The following is a 15,248-nucleotide window of genomic DNA, read 5'->3' on the forward strand; positions in this document are numbered from 1 at the left end:
TAATGTTATTGTTATCTTTTCAATTCAATATTTGTATCTTTTTCTTGGGTTTCAATTGTTTACTGGATTACTCTTTACGATTGCCCATCCGTCGAGGATGGAAAGTCATCTTTGAAATGGAGTTGTGTACCCAAGGATTCATGCAATTTCTTCCAAAATCTCGATGTAAACCTTGGGTCTCGATCGATATAATGGAAAGTGGGATTCCATGCGATCTAACTATCTCAGCGATATACAATTACGCTAACCTCTCTAGTGAGTAGTCGGTCCTAATCGCGAGAAAGTGTCTTGACTTTGTCAATCTATCCACTATTACCCATCTTGCATCATGTTTCCTCTGGGTGAGAGGCGGACCACTTACAAAATCCATGGTGACCCGATCCATTTCCATTCGGTATGCGTATAGTGTAGCAATCGATGGAACTTGATGTTCTGCCTTGACTTGCGACATGTCAAGCATTTAGTCACATAGTCACCGATATCTCTCTTCATACCGTGCCACCAATATCAAGCTTGGTCGTGATACATCTTTGTACTTCTGGGTGCATAGCATATACACTAGTGTGTGCCTCTTTTAGAATACTAGCTTTCAATTCCCCATCATCTGTACACAGTCTTCCTTTGTAGTACACCCATCTGCTTTCACCCCATAGTCGATTGCTTTTCCCTCGAGATCTTGCTCATAATAGCCGATAACTTTTCATCTGTCTTTTGCCCATCTAGTATCTGCTTTGAGTTTGGCCTCACTTGCAACTCAGCCAAAATAGCTCCATCTCGAATCAAAGATAGATGGGCATTCAATGATCTCAAGGTCATGGATTTTCTGCTCAAAGCATCAAGAACTACATTTGCCTTCCCGTGATGGTAGTCAATTACAGTCATAATCCTTCAGAACTCAATCCATCGCCTCTCTGAGGTTGAGCTCCTTCAGGTTGGCAAATATTTTAGGCTCTTGTGGTCCGTGTAAACGTAGCACTTTTCACCATACAAATAATGCCTCCATATCTTGATCACGAAGATAATTGCCGCAAGCTCTAGATCATGGGTAGGGTAGTTACATTCATGTGGCCTTAGCTATCTGGAAGCATAGGCGATCACTTTCCCCTCTTGCATCAACACACACCTAACCCATTATGAGAGGCATCACGTAAACCACAAAATCCTTCCACGACCTTGTGTTAACACCGGTGCCTCTGTCAACATAGCCTTTAACTTCTCAAACTGGTCAGTGCGGCACTTGTCATTCCTCGACATTCTTGTGTAACAACTTGGTCATTGGAGCGGTATTAGGAAAATCCCTTCACAAATCTTTCTGTAATACCCAGTAGCCCCAGAAGCTTCGACCTCGGTTGTGTTTAGGAGGCTTCCATTCCATCATCGCTTCTATTTTCTTGGGATCCACCTAATCCCATCACCGACACTATATGTCCAAGGAATGCAATTTCATTCACCAAAAGTCACACTTGGACAACTTAGCATCTGACTTCTTTTCTTCGTGGTTTGCAGAACAATCCTCAAATGCTCATCATGTTCTTCCCTGGTCTTGGAATACACCAAAATATCATCAATAAAGACCACTACGAACCGATCTAAGTGTGGATGGAAGATACGGTTCATAAGGTCCATGAATGCCGCTGTGCATTTGTTAGGCCAAAGGGCATCGCTCGAAACTCATAATGCCCATATCGGGTCTGAATGCGATCTTTGGCACATCTGCATCCTTCACCCTCAACTGATGATACCCTGATCTGAGATCAATCTTGGAAAATACTCCTGCTCCCTTCAACTGATCAAACAGATCATCAATTCTAGGCAACGGATATTTGTTCTTCACAGTCACTTTGTTTAAGCGCCGTGTCGATGCATAGTCTCAAAGTCCCATCCTTCTTTTTCACAAGACCGAGCTCCCCACGGTGACACCTTTGCGTATGAACCCTTATCAAACAACTCTTGCAATGAGTTTTCAACTCCCTCAACTCGATGGGTGCCATCCTATAAGGAGCAATGGAAATGGGTCTTTGTGCCGGCGGTGTCTCAATGGCAAATTCGACTTCCCTTTACGGTGGCAAACCAGGCAACTCTTCAGAAATACCTGCAGGAAGTCTCTCACGTGGGTATGTCACTCGGGTTTGGCTTAGCACGCCTAGTATCCACCACATGTGCTAGGTAGGCTTCACACTTTTCTCATTATTCTTCTTACAACCGTGGTGAGATGACATTGACAGAAATCATCCTTTCCCCCATAACTGTGATCTCATGACCCTCTGAAGTTTTTAGAGAAATTCTCTTCAATTTGCAATCAACTATTGCCTGATGACGTGACAACCATTCCATTCCCAATATCACGTCAAACTCATGGAAGGGTAACTCAATTAGGTGCCAAGAATTCATACCCTGAATCCTCAACGGGCAACCCTTGTATACTTTGTTCACTACCACATGTGGCCCAATGGATTAGTGACCGAATGTCTTGGTCACTCTCCTACCAATATCCCCCTTTCTACGGGTAGGTTGATGCAAATGTAAGAATGAGTGGATCCTGGATCCACCAATGCATCTGCAGGAGTATTGTAGAGGAGAACGTACTCGATGACGTCAGGGCATCTTGTTCCTCTGAGCTCTCAAGGCATAATTTACGGCGGTGGTACATTATCGGCCTCTCTGTTGGCTCGGATGTAGGCCTCGAGATGGTCCCACGGCTTGGATTTACGGACCTTCTACCCTTGGTGGTGCGAGAGCAGTGCATCTACTTGTGTCGGGCGGTGTAGTAGTTCTGCGTGGGCGGTTCCTCGATTGATGTTCTCGACCCACATCTCAAGCAAGCACCAGTCACTCTCCAACATTCCCCCTTGTGCCATTTCTCGGTGTGGACACGCAGAAGATCGGCTGGTCCCTGAACCCCATCCACGGAGAGCTGCCCGATGGTGTGGGTGACCTCTCCTAGGGGTGAATCGTGGCTGGGCCCCTGAGGTGACCACGACCACGTGGTGCCAACTCGTGCGGGAGGACCCTTAAACTTCTTCACAAATCCAGGTGGAACTAGCGACTGGTCCCTCTTCTGCTGTCTCTCCCTTCCAGTGCTCATTGATTCTCACTTTTTCAACCCTTATTGCAGCTTCCACTAGCTTGCTAAATTATGTGATTCCCAAGTCAGTGAGCAGTATCTTGATATTGTCATTCAGTCCCTCTACGAATCACTTTCACCTTTCATCCTCATTAGGGACTATCACCCTTTCGTAGCGGCTTAATCGGACGAATTCTTTCTCATACTCGACCATCGACAATTGTCTGCCTCGAGTTAATAAATTCCCTACTTCTCTCTTCCTGTTATACAGAACCCACATATTTCTTCTTGAACTCGAGAGGAAGAAGTCCCAAATTCTGACTTGCACTTCACTGGACACAGTGTCCCACCATCCGTAGGCATCGTCTTGTAACAAGGATATAGCAGCTTCTAAGTTCTGCTCTGGGGTGCAGTGGAGTTGTTTTAAGACTCTGCCCGTTCGGTTCAACCAATTCTCGGCTGCAACAGAGTCATCTTCTCTCTTGCCATAGAAGTCCACAGCTCCAAATTTTCTTAACCTTTCCAGGTGTGATTTGTGGAGTGGTGGTGGTGGTGGTGGTGGTCGCATTACCCGACCATCTGTCTAAAGAAGTCGGCCATTTGTTGGAACATGGCTCGTGGAGGCCGAGGCTCGCTTGAGTGGCGAGCATTCTCTCATGCCTCCGGTCTCACGCAGTGGAGCATGACTCTCCACTTCCTCCTCAACGGCTCTCTGAGAGGAAGGATCCATATCCTATTCAAAATAAGAAAGATAAACAGATCTGCATTAGTGTCACCTCGACTCTTACAAATGCAATGCATGGTATGGACTCAATCTAGGCCCAGAAACGCCTAAACCGTGCTCTGATACCACTAAATGTGACACCCCTTACCGTACACAGTATACGAGTAAGTAATGCCACAGTGTCTGGCACACTCTAATATTTCTCAATTAATTTAGAAAATGCTTTTGCACATAATTTATGAAATACAAATTATTTAAACCATTTATCAAAAGTACCATGCATTTAAGGTTCGAAAAATTTTAAGAAAATCCGGTAGTCTGGCTAAAAATGGAGAAAACTGTTCTTGAACTGTTAAAAACACTTCCAATACTTTTATTTCATCATCTCAAACTCCAATATCCCAAAATCTCAACAATATTTCTCAAACATTCATTATCAACACCAAATTCAATATCATGATTTCCACATTTCAATTTCCATTTTCATTCATCATTCACATGTGATGTTCGCATGTAAATCACAAGTAAACATCTACTTTTCCATTAACAAATACAATTTTCATAATTTACATATACATCAAAATATATTACATGAGATCAAATACATATGAGAAAATACAAATCTACTACAAAATATCAAAATGACAAGCGACACCTAGTGCCCTACCGATGCACTGCAGTAGTGAGGTGACACGGACAGCGAAGCGTCGGATGGACTCACCCGATGCGTGGTCTCACGGGCTCACGATCGGGATCTCTCGGTACCTACGCGTGGCAAAGCAACGCGCTAAGCAATAATGCTTAGTGGTGCAATAATATAATAGAAGAAAATAGCAAAAATAAATGTGTATGCAAAGTGTATGCTTTCTTTGTTTGATTTTTGTATATTCATTAATTCATTAACATTGTTAACATTTATTCATTTGGTTGCCCAAAGTAACATACACTAGACGATCGGATCGATAACGGGTAAGCGCACTGGGTACCTAGTACCTCGGGCCGTCACACCATTGGTTGCATATGCATCTCGGTGCAGGCAAAGCAGCTAACAAGTGTAAATAATGTCGCACAAGGCCAAGTCTCAATGTAAAGTCGAATGGCTAAAAGCCATGAAATCACAGAATGGCATTGTTGCCATGTGCGATCGCTAACGGAACCCTATTGGCATGCCAAACTATCCAAACCAATCTTGTTAGGTATACTAGGGCATTTGAAACTCTTAAATTTGTCAATTTGTGAATTTTAACTTTTTTGGTGTCACTATTCATCATTGGTAAACAAAAATGTTGACTTTTAGAATAAAAATGTGTACATTGCCTTTGGCACTCCCAACATACCACATTTGGTGTTTAAAACTTGTTGGCATTAAGTGTTAATGCAATTTCAAAGTGTAACCCATACTAGCAGAAAATTTCAGTTTTGATGCCCTAACTTCACTGTTCCATTGGACACTGTTACTGTTAGAATTTGAAGAAATGTAAAACATGAAAGTTGTTCCTTATTTTGTCTAGTTGAATTTCTTTTTGAATCACTCCATTTGGAGTTTTGTAGCTCAGATATGGCTCAAAAACCCAAGCTGGCCGGATTTCAAATTCTGCAGATTTACCATATCTACAGTAACATGAACAGTGACTTGAGTCACTTGGTTGACTGGGTTCTGGCCATAATTTGGGGTAGGTTCCTTCATGAAAGTTGTTTTTCTATGTCTTAACTTGTTTCTGTAAAAATTTCAGACCAATTGACCAAATCTACAGTGAGTTATGGCCAAATGAACAGTTACTGTTCATTTGGTCAAATTCTGCAGAGGCAGTTTCAGGGTTCCGGATTGGGGCCAAGTTTTGGTCCTCTTGCTTTGGTCTTTTGGGCATGGTTTCTTCAGCAAAAATGTGCCATTATAAGCCTAGTTTCATGTCCAATTGGCCAAAATTCAATTGGACTTACACAGCCCAAGTTATGGCTGTGCAAAGGGACTGAAATTTCAGTCCCTATGCTGCTGTCCATAGGGCAGATTTCACCTCACTTTGCCATAGCATTTTTCAGTCCCATTTATGGTCAACATATCTAAAATGGTCACTAATTGACCATTACAATGTGCCCTAACAATTTCCTAAGCCAATTCACATTTTCACCCTTCCAAACCCTAATATCCAACTAAATTTACTCATGAACTTAATTAACATACTTAGTTTAATGTCCATGTGTTTTAATACTTTAACCATCATTTCTAGCCACTTTAAATTTATCAAAACAATCAACCTCATACTTCCATAGGGCTGCTGAAAATTTAAAGTACCATAACTCATGTAATTTACTTCAATTCTTTAAAATTTCTTAGCTCAAATGATATTCTAACTAAGATTAAAAGAAGGAGAATGAAGTTTGTAGCACTAACCTCACTTAGGGCAGATTTTTCCCACCTCTAAACTTCACTTTCCTTCACTTTCAAGGCTGCCAAAGGTTGTTTAAGGTGTGGAGTAAAATTTTAATGAAGAGAGGTTAGGGTTTTGTGGTGAAACAAGGGAGAAATTAAGCTTGAGAAGTGAGGTTTAATGGAGTTTGAGAGAGGGAGAGAGGTTCACGTTTTGGCTGCACTAAGGAGAGAAGGATGGCTGCTGAAATTTTGTTGAATTTGGTCTTCTCTTATCTCTTTTAATGGTTAGTCAAACAATGGCTTAAGTGTGATTGGTCCAACTTTTTAAATGATGTCATTTTTGCCTTATTTTTGCATTTTCTTTTCTTTTCTTCCACTACTCATTTCAATTTTCATTTCTAGTAATATTTCTTCATATTTGATGTCATATTAATTATTTACTCAACTGGGCAAGTCGGCCAAAAATCACCTCGGAGGCGAAATGACCAAAATGCCCTCCGTTTGGCTTAACGGTCAAAATTGTCTGTCTGATTGAAAAATTTTTCTAAGTATTTTCTTGGCATTCTAATGCCATGGGAACCTCAATTACCCTTCTCTGGAGTCCCAAAAATTATTTTATAATTTTCCCTGTCTAGGGCTCCTCGTTCTGAAAAGCAACTTCCCTCCGGTTACCCATCGCTTGGGCACCGGCTCGTTTGACTCAGTTGTATTTTATTTCTAAAATTTTTACTAAATTTTTCTTATTAATATTTGAGTTAATTAGGGTTCCTAACTTTAGTTTAAATATTTTTCCGGATGTTCTAGCTGTCCGGACCGACACCGGTCACCGGAACAGTAGAATGTACGGAGTGGTTACCGGGAGGGTGTTACAAGACAACTCTTGTTCTTCTTCATGAAGAAAACCATATCTCACTGGTGGGTGAGATACCCTGGTTGTTCTACGAGGAACAGCAGTAGATGTTTCGTCAACGGGTATAGATTGACTAGATGGATCTATATCCATCTGATCTGTTGGTTGGTCAGAATTCTCTAATTCCAACTCTATTTGTCTTTCTTTGCCTCCTTCTTGAACAAACTGTTGTTCAAGAAATGTGACATCTCTACTTATCACAACCTTTTGTGAAGTAGGCAAATAAAAATAATATCCAAAACTATCTTTTGGATATCCAACAAATCGACCTTTTTCTGATCTGGTCTCCAATTTATCAGTGTTCAGCTTTTTGATATAAGCTGGACAACCCCAAATCTTAACATGCTTAAGACTTGGTTTTCTTCCATGCCATATCTCATAAGGTGTGGAAGAAACTGATTTTGATGGAATCCTATTCAGAATATACAAGGCTGATTCTAATGCAAATCCCCAAAAGAAGATTGGCATATCAGTATAGCTCATCATACTACGTACCATATCCAATAGGGTACGATTTCTCCTTTCAGATACACCATTCAGCTGTGGCGTTCCTGGAGGAGTCAGCTGAGAAACAATGCCATGCTCTCTCAAGTATTCATCAAATTCAGTACTCAAATATTCACCTCCACGATCTGATCGAAGAGCTTTAATACTCTTTACTGATTGATTTTCTATTTCATATTTAAATTTTTTAAACTTTTCAAAGGATTCATGTTTGTATTTCATCAAATACAAATACCCAAATCTTGATTTATCATCAGTAAAGGTAATAAAATAATGAAAGCCCCCTCTAGCCATTTCTTTAAATGGACCACATACATCACTATGTATTAGCTCCAAAATATTTTCAGCTCTTAGCCCTTGTCCAACAAAGGGTGATCTAGTCATTTTGCCCTGAAGGCAAGATTCACAAGTTGGAGTAGGCTCAGAGCCCAATGAGGATAGAATCCCCATTTTCTCCAGTTTTGCAATCCTATCTTCTGCAACATGACATAACCTTAAGTGCCAAATATATTTTGAACTTGAGTTGGTTTTCACTATGGCATTGCATTCTTTTAGATTGCTATACTCTGGCCAGTGGAAACACTTTCTTACTGGCAATGGAAACACTTTCCTGTTGGCAGTGGAAACACTTTCCTGTGCCTTTGTCAGCTTTGGTTTTCCTTTTCTGTTTTAGCTATTTTCTTAGAAGGACCAGGAATCTGAGGTTTCTTTTTCTTATTGCCCTTCTTCTTGTTGGACTTTCCAGCAAAAGAAGATGCAATCAAAGCTACCTCTTTTCCCTTATTGCCCGGCATATTCTTTTGGGCAATAACCAGCATGTTAAGTAAACCAGCTAAGGTGCATTCCTGTTGAGTCATATGGAAATTTGTCACAAAATTCCCAAAAGACTCAGGAAGGGACTGAAAGATTAAATCCGTCTGTAGTTGGAAATCCATGTTGAAGTCAAGATGTTCCAACTGCTCAATCAGCAGGATCATCTTGTGGACATGATCCCCAACATTCTGTCCCTCAGACATCCTCATACGGAATAGCTGTCTAGATATCTCATACCTAGCATTCCTGCTGTGCTCATCATACAACTCTTATAGGTGAAGGAGGATCTCACTCGCACTCTGCATGTTCTCATGTTGCTTCTGTAACTCATTACTCATGGAAGCAAGCATGCAACACTTAGCTCTCATATCATGCTCCTTCCACTTGTCTAAAGTTTCATGTTCCTCTTGTGTGGCCTCTGGAGGTAAGGAACCAGGAACATTTGAATCTAGAACATATCCTATATGTTCAAGGTTCAGGACAAGTTTCAAATTTCTTAGCCAAATCAAACAGATTAGGTCCTGTCAACCTATTGCGATCAAGTATGCTTGCAAGGATATTGGATGGTGGTGGTTGTTCTGTGCTCATTATTATCAGAAAATTAATTGTAGAAATAACCAGATTAATTAGTAAATGTATCATGTAATTAACAAAATATGATTATGGTCTTTTAATCAAATTGGTCCTCCCACTAACTTAGCGAATCCTACACTTCCAAAGTAGAAAACGGAAAATCCTAGTTGGATGGATTTCTAGTGGGTGATTGAATTCTTATAATTCTATTGATCATCCTCAGGTACACCCATTATTGGAATTATAATAAACTATAAGTGAGCAACTCCTTGCCCATCACATCTCATGTGAGGTTCAATCCTTTACCTAGCCCCTAATGCTCAAAATCTCAGGTACATCCATTATTGACTTATCTTGCATTAGTTAAGTTGATCCCATTGAGCCAGTAATTATGCAAATAATTTTAATGTCCTCAGGTACATCCAATATTGGCCACCAAACCATTTACATATTTACAACATCTCATTCTTAACAATTATTCTTAAGAAAATCTCTTAAATTAATTGCATCTTATGCAACTATTTAAAATTTCTTAAAATAATTGCCCCAATGGAGGGCCTATGTTATAATTACTTTAATTATAGCATTTCCAACTTAAGCATTTGTTTGGAAGATTTTATGGTCATTTTAATTACTATTAAGGTCTCACTTTGCACATTATCCAATTAGCATGCATATATCATATAATAGCATACATTCCCATACATCTCATGTATTCATGGATAAGCAATAAATATGGTATGATCATGGACTTTCTAAGGGATTCAATTCTGAGCCATCAAGAATTGAATCAGGGCATTCCTAGGTGTATTTCATTCATTCATTTTACAAGAGTTGCTGAAGGAGTACATAATCAACACTTGATCTTGAATTCCTCCCACTGGTCCCACCAATGCTCTTGACCTCCTTGAACTTCTTACAATCCAATTACATAGTAATCCTTGGCATACCAAGGCGAATTTACAAGAACTTAAATAAATGAAATTACAACCTAAAAATTATTACAAACTTAATAATACATGCCCAAAATAAATTAAAATAAATTAATTAATTTACAATCCCAAAGAAATATAAAAGAAATAAATCCAATCACATTGGTCTTTTATAGTCCATGATCATCCATCATGCATATCACTATTTAACAATTAAATAAAACATACATACTTAAATTAAATTGAATATCTCATATTCAACTTAAAAATTCAGATTTGAATATGATTCAAATAAATTTAAAAATTCATATTTGAATCTCATTCAAACAAATTTAAAAATTCAGATTTGAATCACATTCAAACAATTTTAAAAATTCAGATTTGAATCACATTCAAACATTTTTTAAAAAATCAGATTTGAATCACATTCAAACATTTTTTAAAAAATCAGATCTGAATTTTATTCAATCAATTTTAAAAAATCAGATTTAAATATAATTCAAACAACTTTAAAAATTCAGATTTGAATCACATTCAAACAACTTTTAAAATTCAGATTTGAATCACATTCAAACAATTTTTAAAATTCTAAATTGAATCATAATTTAATTGTGTGATAAAAATTCTAATTAAACAATTTAATTAGACATAAAATGGATCTTAGATCATACAACAATTGCACATTCACCATCCATTTACCTTTGCACACCATTGTGGTGCATCAACCATGCGCACCATGGTATTCATCATTTGTGCCGCCACCTTGGCTTTGCAACCAGCAATAAACTTTTGATCTCATGATCAAACACACAATTAAATCATATAAACATCAATCTAAATGGCAAATATAGTGGCTCTGATACCAATTGAAGGCAGGCGTGAAAAACACAAGTTTATACCATTGAATTCAAAAATTTTCACCTAGGGTCACATGCATCATGCAAGATTTATTTTTATCTATTTGATTTCAATGATAAACAACATATTAAAAACTCTTTTAATATGTTTTTGGATCTGTATTTGCCATTTAAGATTTTGAAATTAATCAGATTAATTTTAGAACCCTAGATTAAATCAAGAACGATTATACTAACCTCTTGATGCACTGCAGCGTGTCTGCGCCTTTGAGATTTGTCTTCAGGATACCAAATGTTGTCCCTCTAGTTTGTCCACACCAAGAACACCTATGGCAGCCCTTGAACAGCTTCTAAAGCTTTTTCTATTAATTAGAAATTCAGGTTCAGCCTTTAAAGAGATTAGAGATGTAAACAGGACACTAGAAATAATTTCTAGCGTTCTTAATTCAAGAGATTGATGGCTAATCTCTTTGAATTGATGAGAGATGAAGAAGAATAGATAGAGAACCTCAAAATGGCGTGACAAAGGAGAGGAGTGGCTGCTGGTTATTTTTCTTTTTCATAACAACACTTATATAGCTAGGTTAACACATTAAACCCTTGCCACATGTCACCCTTTGATTAGCTCTAGGTTTAAGTGACCCAATCACATTGTGCCAAGTGTTAAACCTATATTTAATCTTGATTTTAATCATCTTACATGATTAAAGAACATTTGGCAAGCTTATGTGTAATCCCATGTGTCACCATCTCATGATGCCACGTGTCACACTGTGAAATGACCAAAATGCCCCTGTGTTTTAATTTTGAGTTCTCAACCCAAAATAATTATTTTTCTTCTTCTAATCAATTTATATCAAATATAAATTAATTAATTAATCTCTATTAATTAATTTCTCATTAATTAAATTCATATTTAAACACTTTAAATATAAATTTAACTTATACTATACATCCAATAATCTAGATTTGGTTTCAAGTCATGCTAGGGACTTTGCAATTTAATTGCAAACCAAACCTATTTAATTAATCAATTAAACTCTTTAATTAATTAATTAAATCATATTTAAATAGGTGATAACTTGTGTATGTGTGTGACTTACTAGGCTCATCACTAATTGGCAATGAGACATGATATCAACTCTTAATATCATCAGAACTCTTTCTTACCATAAATGATTTCTCTAAATCATTTTATGAACCTCATAGACCATGGTTAACACCTAGCATAGCATGCCATGGCCACCCAATTAGTAATAAGGTTTACCTTAAATGAACCTATAATCATATGTTACATTGCACTAGAAACTCTCTGTTACAAAATCCCAACTCAAGCTGGAGTCATGGTTTATGTCAAACTCCATTTGCTATGAATATTATGTTCTCTTTTAATTCCAGTTCTTGATTAAAAAGATTTTCTCATCAGAAACTCTTTTCTGAATAAATCTATCTGTCCTGGCCAAGAACTTGAAACATCAACAATAATTAAATGAACATAGGATTTTATCTCTATTTACTTAGAGGAACAGATTCCATCTTGATCAACACCTACCTCCATATATAACTAGTAGGAGCCAACACATGCCCATATACCCATACACAGTACAAGTATGAAAGCAGTATCAAACTCAAACTACCTATATACAAGATAACTGTGCTATCTCAAGTCTAAAGATTATATGCACTGATATGATTTATGACAAAACATTGAAAAGAGTAAACTCCATGTGCTTGTCATAAGTGTCACTGGTTCGGCCTACTTATCATTTATAAGTGCCTATCATATTTGTTATATGGCATGAGACTCACCATTCCATCTTATTTATATCTCATATAAATAACTTGGGAACAAATATGAATACAATCTTTCTAGATAAGTCATGTCCTTATTATGAAGTATCCTCGATTGTGAACCTATTTATGATACTTTGTGCTAGAAATATTGTCACTCATATTCTTAACAACTTAAGAATAATATTTCTAACAAAATATCAATGGACCTTTTCTATTACACATAAATATATTATGTAAACGGAAAATTGGAAATGCCTTTTATTAATAAAATATGTACAAGATACATACTAAATGATATGCTCTAGGGCATACTACTAACAAAGTCGTACTGATATCTCTAAACTTATAACAATTACTGTGGTGCAGGTAGTTCACATTATTGTAACCGAGTTACTGACTCCAGCTACCTTACAAGTGTAGTCTTTCGACAGGGTAGTTATGAAGTTTTAAATTTCTAACTAAAATTTTCACATTTATTTCCCGTAATAGCACTCTATTCGGGCGTAACTGTATCAATTTATAGATTACTTATAAATATTCTTATTTTATTGTACCACGAGGAAGCACGTAGCTCTACACAATAATCCTGTGCCGGTACTATAATCTGCAGCTTACAATACAAACATCGAGAACATTACATAGTCACTACGTTATAACCTCATGGACTAGGTTTTCTAACATCTTATCTCGAATCCACTAATATCCTAAATCGATTCTGATTACAATATCCCTTGACAATTACTAACAGTAACATCTTTGCCCTCATCTAGAGCAATTCTATTACTGTAACTTACTTTTAGGTCCTCTTGCCTTACATTAAGTAGGCTCGCCAATTAACTTTATAATTTATGGTGTGTTAGAAAATACTTTTAGCTAACAATTCTTCTAAAACTAATGTCAATCATACTTATTATTATGGTTTTTATCCTAAAGGACTAGTCACTAATACATCAAAATTCATTCCCATGTAAGGGAATAGCAACAGAACATATAGTTCTAACACTAGCACACAACTAAGTAGTGCTGGGATCAAATAATAACTAATTGTTTCTTTCAAAAATTAAGAACTTACCAACAGCTACATTCGAAGTTTCTGTTCTTTCTCCTTGGCGCATAGTAGACGCTCTGATAGGTGTGCTACTATATTCGGGTTAATTCACTGTGTTATGGTGGTGAGGAGTACCAACTCTATTTCTATCTCGACTCTGACTGACTTTCTGTGAACTCCGAAGAGAAGATCGAGGTGCTCTAGTACAATCTCTAACAAAGTGTCCAAGCTTTCCACAATTGTAGCAGGCTCCAGTGGCCTTACGACAAATACCGCCATGTAGCTTACCACAAACAAGGTAGAAACGGGCAGAATAGGAACTCTGGTTATTCGACGACTAGATCTTGGTGTTCTCTGCCCTGATGATCCGCCTCTGTTATATCCCTGAGCTCGGGGTTCCTCAAATTCTTTTCTCCTCCCCAAATTACTGCTTGAGCTTTGACCCATATGTTTCTCCCTCTTCTTGTAACACCCCCGTTGTATAGCCTGGTATATTTCACTGTTCCGGTGACCGGTGTCGGTCCGGACAATTAATGGGATTAGGGCCACACTTAAGACAATTTGAGAATCCATAAACACAAATAATTAGTAATGTTTAATTAGTTAACTATAAATAAGAAAAACGGAACATAAGAGGTTAAACGAGCCGAGAGTCACAGCGATGAGTGACCTCCTCGAACGAAGTCGTTTTAAACTCAAATTTCGAACCGTAAAAGTGACGCGGTCCTTAGGACCCTTATGGACACAATGGAAAAGAGAAAATCACGAAAAGAAGCGTTAAAGCCAAATAATTAGGTCGGAAGAAATATTGGATTATTTGCAAACCGGATGAAGCGATTTGGTCAATTGACCCGGAGTGACTCGACCTAATCACAAATAAAATCGGAGAAAAGAAAATTTCGGAATCAAGAATTAAATTAAAGAACTAATAGAAAAAAATAAATAGAAAAAAAAAAAAGAAAGAAGTTAGAAAAGTCAAAGGTGATGTCATAAAAGAATTAATTAAATGAATTATTAAATTTGGATTTAGTGGTCTTCCATAAGCAAAATAAAAAGAAAAGAAATTGGTTTTTTTTTCTTCATTCCCGTCAACCCTCATTTCCTCTCTCATTTCTCTCATTTTCTTAACCTCCACCATTGAAGCTCACTAAAAAGCTTCTTAAACCCAAGATTTAAGCCATAAAATTTATAAGTTTCTTAATTAAAGCTTGGAGTTGAGTCTTGTTAAGAAGATTGGGAAAAGAAAAATTTTAAAAAAAGCTTGAAGAAACAAGAAGTTGGAAAGCTCCATTTGAGGTTAGTATGCTAACTTACTATTTTTCCCTTCAAATGCATATTTAGGTAATTAAGTGAGCTAAGAACTTGATTTAAATGAAACAAATATGGGGAAAGAATTAAATTGAAATTTTGGGGCAGCTTGAGAGGAGTATGGTTTGCATGAATATGATGCAATTGAATGAGTTTAGAAACCTTACTTAGTTAAATGATTAACATTAAAATCATTAGAAGTAGTTAAATGCAAGAGTTAGTGAGATTAGGGTTTCAATGCTAGGGTTTATGAACCAAAATTTGGAGAAATGCATAAATGGCATGTTTAACCTATTGTGACATGAAATAATGGTCAATTATGACCAAATAAGTTGTGTGGGAATGTTAAG

The sequence above is a fragment of the Hevea brasiliensis genome, chromosome 3 (assembly GCF_030052815.1).
Source record: "Hevea brasiliensis isolate MT/VB/25A 57/8 chromosome 3, ASM3005281v1, whole genome shotgun sequence".
NCBI lineage: Eukaryota > Viridiplantae > Streptophyta > Magnoliopsida > Malpighiales > Euphorbiaceae > Hevea > Hevea brasiliensis.